Genomic DNA, 8,640 nt, shown 5'->3' with positions numbered 1-8,640 from the left:
GCCTAAAAGAAACAAAATCCAACACAAACATCAGGAAGGGGTCACCCAAGAGATAAGGAGTCTGAGAACGGGCCAAGGGAAGGGAAGAAGGAGGGTTTCATGCCTATGCTAATTGCATTGTGGCTGCTCTGAGGGTGGGGTCATTTACCCAACCCGGGGACCACCCTCTGCCCAAACTCTTAGGCTAATGGAAATCAGACCAATGTGGTGGTGGAAAGGCTCTTTCATAACTAGTACACGGCCTTCAGTAAGCCACATGCTCCTTGGGCCTCTGGCCTCATCTATAAAAGGAAACAACTGAAAACTGGGTGCTTGCAGGCCCCTGAGTGCGCCTTGTAATAATAGCACTGTTATAAATAAGATGGAAACTGCATCATCTTGCTAGGGTGAATAAGTTAATTATTCTTATGATTGAGACTTTTAAAAATCAAAAGCAAAACCATCTGATTTGTGTGGTTTCTGAGGAAAAGAAAGGCAGGAAAGAAAGATGAAGTGAGGCTGGGCGGGGTGCTGACACCTGTAATCCCAGCACTTTGGGAGGCGGAGGGCGGCGGATCACTTGAACTCAGGTGTTCAAGATCAGCCTGGGCAGCATAGTGGGACCCTGTCTCTAAAATAAATAAATAAATGAATAAGCTGGGTGTGATGATGCGCGCCTGTAGTCCCAGTTACTTGGGAGGCTGAGGTGGAGGATCACTTGGGCTTGGGAGATTGAGGCTGCAGTGAGCTGTGATCATTCCACTGCATTCCAGCCTAGGCAATAGAGTGAGACCCTGTCTCAAAAAAAAAAAAAAAAAAAGAGGCACAAGTTTTCCTTTTGCCACCATTTAACCATCTTCACTTTGTGGGAACTAGAACTGTGCTGGGGTGGTGGGGGGGTGGGGGGTTGGGGGACCCTCTCAACTGCTGTGCTGGGTGGGAGGTGGGGGTGGGGTGGTAGGTGGAGGGTTGGGGGGACCCTCTCAGCTGCTGTGCTGGGGTGGTGGGTGGGTAGGGGGACCCTCTCAGCTGCTGTGCTGGGGTGGTGGGTGGGGATGGGGGGACCCTCTCAGCTGCTGTGCTGGGGTGGTGGGTGGGGTTAGAGTGGTGGGTGGGGGGACCCTCTCAGTTACTGTGCTGGGGTGGTGGGTGGGGGTGGGGTGGGGGGTGGGGGGTGGGAGGACCCTCAGTTGCTGTGCTGGGATGGCGGGTGGGGATGGGGTGGTGGGTGAGGGTTGGGGTGGTGGGTGGGGGTGGGGGGCCCTCTCAGCTGCTCCCTGGCAGTAGTTCCTTAGCTGAGGTTCAGAACATTTGCAAGCAACCAACCGTCTGTCTGTTGGGAAGGTTTGGAAAGTATTATGCAAATTGTGAAAAAAACGGTCTTTGACAACTTAGGAAAGAATAAAACCCGGCAGACTGTCCTAGCCTTCAGGCTGCTGGGGTCAGAAGTACAAAGTCATGTTCTCGTAATCTACTAAGTTGCTAAAAGGAGGGATTTGAGAGCATCACGTTGGCAGATACGGGGTTCGGCCCAAACTCTGGGATTTAGGGCCCTGTGATTTCAGGAAGGGCTTTCCCTGCTCACGACAGACAGGAGTGTTTGTTTTTTAAGTGCCAGGGCAGAGGTGGGACGGGCTTGCTGGGGAAACTGGACTGATAAAGAAAATCCTCCTAGAAAGCTACGTTCAACAAACGAGAGCTCACAGGAATGTCGGAACAAGTAAGAGTCAGGATCTCAAGTCAGGTTGCCAGAAGTCAAATCCCTGTATTCGAACCTTTCTGTGTCTTAATTTTCTCATTTGTATTGTAGGTATAAAAAAGATGCCTATTGCCCAGGGCAGTTATGGTGATCACATGAATTAATACACATGAAGTCCTCAGCGTGGTACCTGGAAAATTATAGTGAAACCCACGAGTGGTGCTTTGTCTTTGGGTTACATGGGTTCTTCCAAATGATGTCTGAATGCTTTTCATTGAGGACTGTCTATTTATGGGATACTTTTTGGTGCAGATACACTTTCAGGTCATGAATCTCTCTTCTTTTCTAACCAAGGTTTTCTTTTATTTTGGCTGGGTGTGGTGGCTCACACCTGTAATCCCAGCACTTTGGGAGGCTGAGGCAGGAGGATCGCTTGAGCTCAGGAGTTCAAGACCAGCCTGGGCAACATGGCGAGACCTTGTCTTTGCAAAAAAAGAAAAATTAGCTGGGTGTAGTGATGTGTGCCTGTAGTCCCAACTATTCAGGAGGCTGAGGTAGGAGGATTGCTTGAGGCCAAGACTGAGGCTGGAGACTGAGGCTGGAGGATCACTTGAGTCCAGGAGTTCAAGGCTGCATGAGCTATGATTGGCGTCACTACATTCCAGTCTGGGTGACGAAGCAAGATCCTATCTCAAAAAAAAAAAAAGAAATTTCCTTAATTTTAAAAAAAGTTACCATTTTCTTTTTGGAATACATATATAATATATAATATTATATATACATACATACATATATATATATATATAGAGAGAGAGAGAGAGAGAGAGACAGAACCTCACTCTGTTGTCTAGGCTGGAGTGCTATGGCATGATCTCGGCTCACTGCAACTTCTGCCTCCCAGGTTCAAGCAATTCTCCTGCCTCAGCCTCCTTGAGTAGGTGGGATTACAGGTGTGTGCCATCATGCCTGGCTAATTTTTGTATTTTTAGTACAGATGGGGTTTCACCATGTTGGCGAGGCTGGTCTTGAACTCCTGACCTCAAGTGATCCACCCACCTCCGCTTCCCAAAGTGCTGGGATTACAGGCATGAGCCATGATGCCCAGTCAAAAAATACATATTTAAAAAGAACCAGATAGAACATTTATAATTCAAAATACAATATTTGAAATGAAAGATTCACTGATTGGGCTTACTATCAGCTTGGTGGCAGAAGAAGAAAGAGTGAATGACAAAAGTTACCATTTTCTAAGCCAACACTGTCCAACAGAATATAATGCAAACCACAAACATAATTTCAAGTTTTTAGTAGCTATATTTTAAAAAGTAAAAGAAGACAGGTGAAATTAATTTTAATAATATGTCTTAATCCAGTATATCCAAAATATTATTTTTTCAATGTGTAATCAATGTAAACATTATTAATGAGACTTTACATGCTTGTTTCCTTACTATGTCAAATCCAATGTATATTTCACAAATACAGCATATCTCAGTTTGGGCCAGCGGCATGTCAAGTTTTTAACAGCCACATGGGGCTACCATGTAGGACAGTGCAGTTCTAAGGAACAAGAGGATGGGTCTTGGCAGTGAGCTTGGGTGGGCGAATCAGGCTGGGCACAGACTCCCCCTAATCACGCTATGATGACGGGCCTCTGAGATGGGGGGTCTTCTAGTCACACAGAACAAGGAGGATCCCTGGCCATGTGCCATGGCTCACACCTATAATCTCAGCACTTTGGGAGGCCGAGGCAGGCAAGTCACTTGAGGTCAGGAGTTCAAGACCAGTCTGGGCAACATGGAGAAACCCTGTCTCTACCAAAAATACAAAAAATCAGCTGGGTGTTGTGGCACTCACCTGTGGTCTCAGTTACTCAAGAGACTGAGATGGGAGGATTGCTTGAGCCCAGGCGGCAGAGGCTGCCGTGAGCTGAGATCATGCCACTGCACTATAGTGTGGGTGACAGAGTGAGACTCCATCTCAAAAAAAAAAAAAGAACAAGGAGGATCCCAATGCAAGCCCCACATTCCAAGATTGTGGTTTTGAACTGAGATATATTGAGCAAGCTCTTGCTTGCCCCAACGGTCTTTTCCTCCCTCTCTACTAACCGCACCCCTTATCTCAACCTGACTTGAGGATGAAATACTAAGAAGATCATCAGTCTTTCAATGATTATTATCCTCTATTAAGATGCAAATGCAAATGTTGGACAAAATTTCAGTTAAGAGGAATAAGTTCAAAAGATCTATTGTACAACATGGTGGCTATAGTTAATTTTTTTTTTTTTTTTTTTAGACAGTGGCTAGAGTGCAATGGCACGATCACAGCTCACTGCAGTCTCAAACTCCTGGGCTCAATCGATCCTCTAGCCTCAGCCTCCCCAGTAGCTGAGACTACAGACATGTACCACCATGCCCAGCCTTGACTATACTTAATAACACTGTATTGTATTCTTTTTGGTGGTTGTTGTTGAGATGGAATCTCACTCTGTCTCCCAGACTGGAGCGCAGTGACGCAATCTCAGCTCACTGCAGCCTCTATCTCCGGGGTTCAAGTGATTCTCCTGCCTCAACCTCCTGAGTAGCTGGGATTACAGGAGCACACCACCACACCCAGCTAATTTTTGTATTTTTAGTAGAGCCGGGGTTTCACCATGTTGGCCAGGCTGGTCTCGAACTTCTGACCTCAAGTGATCAACCTGCCTTGGCCTCCCAAAGTGCTGGGATTACAGGCGTGAGCCACTGCCCCCGGCCCAATGTATTGTATTCTTGAGAATCACTGAGAGTAGATTTTAAGTGTTCTCACCACAGAAAACACTAAGTATGTGAAGTAATGCATGCTAATTAGTTCAATTTAGGGATTCACAATGTATTCCAGAACATTATGTTGTACACAATAAATATATACAATTTTTATTTGTCAATTAACATAACAAATAAAAAAGATGCAAATATTGGGGAGAATATCTTCATTGAGTATCAGCTGAGACTAAGGTAGTTGAGGTAGAGATTAGGACAGGAAACAGAACATGTTTTTGGGTTCTGTCTGGAAACTCTGAGGAGTGACCTTGCTTAAAAGCCAGCATTGGTAGGATGGCCCTCAATGGAGTCTTTAGGGTCCCGGCCTTTATCCTAACACTTTATCCTAATGGGAACCTTATTAACCATAGCAGTAGCTATGTGAGCAAGAGCAGACTTCAAAATGCTGGGCACCTTGGGGCCATATATATATATATATATATATATATATATTTTTTTTTTTTTTTTTTTTTTTTTTTTTTTCCTGAGACAGAGTCTCACTCTGATGCCCAGGCTGGAGTGCCATGGCCAGTCTCGGCTCACTGCAACCTCTGCCTTCCCAGTTCAAGCAATTCTCCTGTCTCAGCCTCCTGAGCAGCTGGGATTACAGGCATCTGCCACCACGCCCAGCTAATTTTTGTATTTTCAGTAGAGACAGGGTTTCACCATATTTTATCAGGCTGGTCTTGAACTCCTGACCTCAAGCAATCCACCTGCCTTGGCCTCCCAAAGTGCTGGGATTACAGGTGTGCGCCACCGTGCCTGGTCGGGTCCATCTTTTTCTAGATGAATTAGTCTGTATCTGAAAACTACGTTAGGAGTCCTGTGAAGGAAAATTTGCAAATTTGTCCTGCCCATCCATTCCCACCCATCCAGAAGGAGAGACTACTCCCTTCTCCCTAGGGAAGTGCCCTTTGACCCTATTCAAGGAGACAGCTGGTCTTTGAGGTAGGATGTACCTTGGGGAAGGCTGACTTAACTTTGAGAACAGAGTCTCTTCTCTTCATCCTTCCCTCCCTCCATTCAGTCACGCTCCAGTGAATCTGCACATCTTCCCTGCACAGCTTTCTTGAAGGAGGTCTCATATCCCTATTTCTAAGTTCTTGGGAAAAGTGAAAGGAACCTCACTTTCACCTCCATAAGCTAAGACTATTATTACCACCATAGATGCTCTAAAATCTGAAAAGAAACACTACTCTTTTTTTTTTTTTTTTTTTTTTGAGACAGTCTCTGTCGCCTAGCCTGGAGTGCAGTGGCGCAATCACAGCTGACTGCAGCCTCGACCTCCCAGGCTCAAGTGATCTTCCCACCTCAGCCTCCCAAGTAACTGGGACTATAAGCACGCACCACCATATATGGCTAATTTATTTCTATTTTCATTATTTATTTATTTTTATTTATTTATTTTTTTTGAGATGAAGTCTTGCTCTATAGCCCCGGATAGAGTGTAGTGGCGCTACCTTGGCTCACTGCAACCTCTGCCTCCTAGGTTCAAGCGATTCTCCCACCTCAGCCTCCTGAGTAGCTGGAATTACAGGTGCGTGCCACTGCACCTGGCTAATTTTTTGTATATTTTAATAGAGACGGGGTTTCACCATGTCGGCCAGGCTGGTCTTGAACTCCTGACCTCAGGTGATCCAGCCGCCTCGGCCTCCCAAAGTGCTAGGATTACAGGCGTGAGCCACCATGCCCGGCCTATTTTTATTATTTATTTATGATTAGAGACAGGGTCTTGCCATGATGCCTAGGCCGGTCTTGAATTCCTGAGCTCAAGCGATCCGCCCCCCTTGGCCTCCTAAAGTGCTGGGATTACAGGCGTGAGCCACCACGCCCGGCCAGAAATACTGTTTTTTTGAGACAAGGTCTCACTCTGTCACCCAGGCTGGAGTGCAGTGGCGTGATCATGGCTCACTGCAGCCTAGACTTCCCTGGCTCAGGTGGTCCTCTCACCTCAGCCTCCTGTGTAGCTGGGACTACAGGAACATATCACCATGCCTGGCTAATTTTTGTATTTTTTTGTAAAGGTGGTATGTTTCACCATGTTGTTCAGGCTGGTCTCAAACTCCTGGACTCAAGCAATCTTCCCACCTCGACCTCCCAAACTGCTGGGTTACAGACATAAGCCACCGCACCTGGTGTGGAAATAATCGTTTGTGGTGACACTTGGATTATCTACTTAACCCACAAATGTTCTTGCCATTCAACCTTCATGATTACTGTATTACTCTCATTCAACCTGTAATATTCCTAACTATATTGTCTTGAGTTTTCAGGCAGTCCTGAGTGCTAATCTTCGACCCAATTTCTTTAGACTCATTGTACTCCAAAGGAGATTATCTAAAGTATATCCTCCATTAACAGATTTTTAAAGTTAAACTCTTGTTTTGTTTTTTGAGAAGGAGTCTTCCTCTGTTGCCCAGGCTGGAGTGCGGTGGCACAATCTAGGCTCACTGCAACCTCTGCCTCCCGGGTTCAAACGATTCTCCTGCCTCAGCCTCCCAAGTAGCTGGGATTACAGGCTTGCACCACCATGCCTGGATAATTTTGTGTGTGTGTGTGTGTGTGTGTGTTTTCAGTAGAGACAGGGTTTCACCATGTTGGTCAGGCTGATCTTGAACTCCTGACCTCAGGTGATCCACCCACCTTGGCCTCTCAAAGTGCTGGGATTATAGGTGTAAGCCACCGCACCCAGCCTAAAGTAAAACTTTTGTAAACAACCAAAATATTTTTATTGAGCCTTTTTTCTTGATTATTAATATGATACATAATTTTTTCTAGAAAATTTAGAGTTGTCTGGAAAAGATGAAGAGGAAACATTTGTGATCCTACTGTCCAGAAAACACCACTGTTAATTTTTTGGTCAATGGGTATTTGAACCGATTACATTCTAGAGCAGCGGCTGGGCGCAGCAGCTCACGCCTGTAATCCCAGCACTTTGGGAGGCCGAGGCGGATGGATCACAAGGTCAGGAGGTCGAGACCATCCTGATTAACACAGTGAAACCCGGTCTGTACTAAAAATACAAAAAGTAGCCAGGTGTGGTGACAGGCACCTGTAGTCCCAGCCCTTTGGGAGGCCAAGGCAGGTGGATACTTGAGGTCAGGAGTTTGAGACCAGCCTGGACAACACAGCGAAACCCTGTCTCTACAAAAAATACAAAAATTAGCTCAGTGTGGTGGCGAGTGCCTGTAATCCCAGCTACTTGGTAGGCTGAGACAGGAGAATGGCTTGAGCTCAGGAGGTTGAGGCTGCAGTGAGCCATGATCCAATCACTGCACTCCAACCTGGGTGACAGAGCCAGACCCTGTCTTAAAAAAAAAAAAAAAAAAAAAGTTAAAATTCATCATGGGAAAAATTTTTTACCATCTCAATGAAGCTTCTAAATAGCATTTCACTAAGTGATGCTGTTTATATTTTAAATTTCTAACCAAAGCCAAAAAAAAAAAAAAAAAAAAAAAAAAAGCCTAGAGTCTGGCAAAAGATAAGAACCAACTAAAGTGTAGTAACTTAATTGGTAAATGTGGTCAGCCTCTGGGAACTGAAACGAAGAGGCCGTTGAGGATCCAGTTGATGTTCTGTGATTACAAATTAAGGGGCAAGAACTTCCTTCTTCCTTAGTGACCCAAAACCTTAAGTATAATGCAGGTATGGAGTATAATGGTGTGTGTTTGGAAGAGAAGGAAGTAGGGGTGATGTTGGAAATACTGTCACTGAATTTGGGAACTTGGATAGGTTGCTTATTTTTGGAGGGAGCTCAGCATCTTATGGTGGTGGAATGGATGGATGGGTTATAGGATTGGCAGGAATGAACAGCCAGGTGAGTTCTGGGGACATTGGTGGGGCTATGTAGTGCTGCAGGATAGGGTATAAAATGAGAGCAATGAAGGAAGCTGAGGGGGATCCAGTGTGCCAGGGAGTGGTGTGTGCTACTTCGAGTTGCACGCTCAAAGTCATCATGATGGAAGACATGATAGTCATCATCTCTGCATGGTAGGTGACAAAGGATTTGTCCTTTCTTTTTTTTTAATTTTTTTTGAGACAGAGTCTTGCTGTGTTGCCCAGGCTGGAGTGCAATGGCACAATCTCAGCTCACTGCAACCTCTGCCTCCTAGGTTTAAGTGATTCTCCTGCCTCAGCCTCCTAAGTAGCTGGAATTACAGGCGC

Source organism: Macaca fascicularis, chromosome 9, assembly GCF_037993035.2.
Source record: "Macaca fascicularis isolate 582-1 chromosome 9, T2T-MFA8v1.1".
Lineage (NCBI taxonomy): Eukaryota > Metazoa > Chordata > Mammalia > Primates > Cercopithecidae > Macaca > Macaca fascicularis.
Note: the sequence above shows the minus strand (reverse complement) of the source record.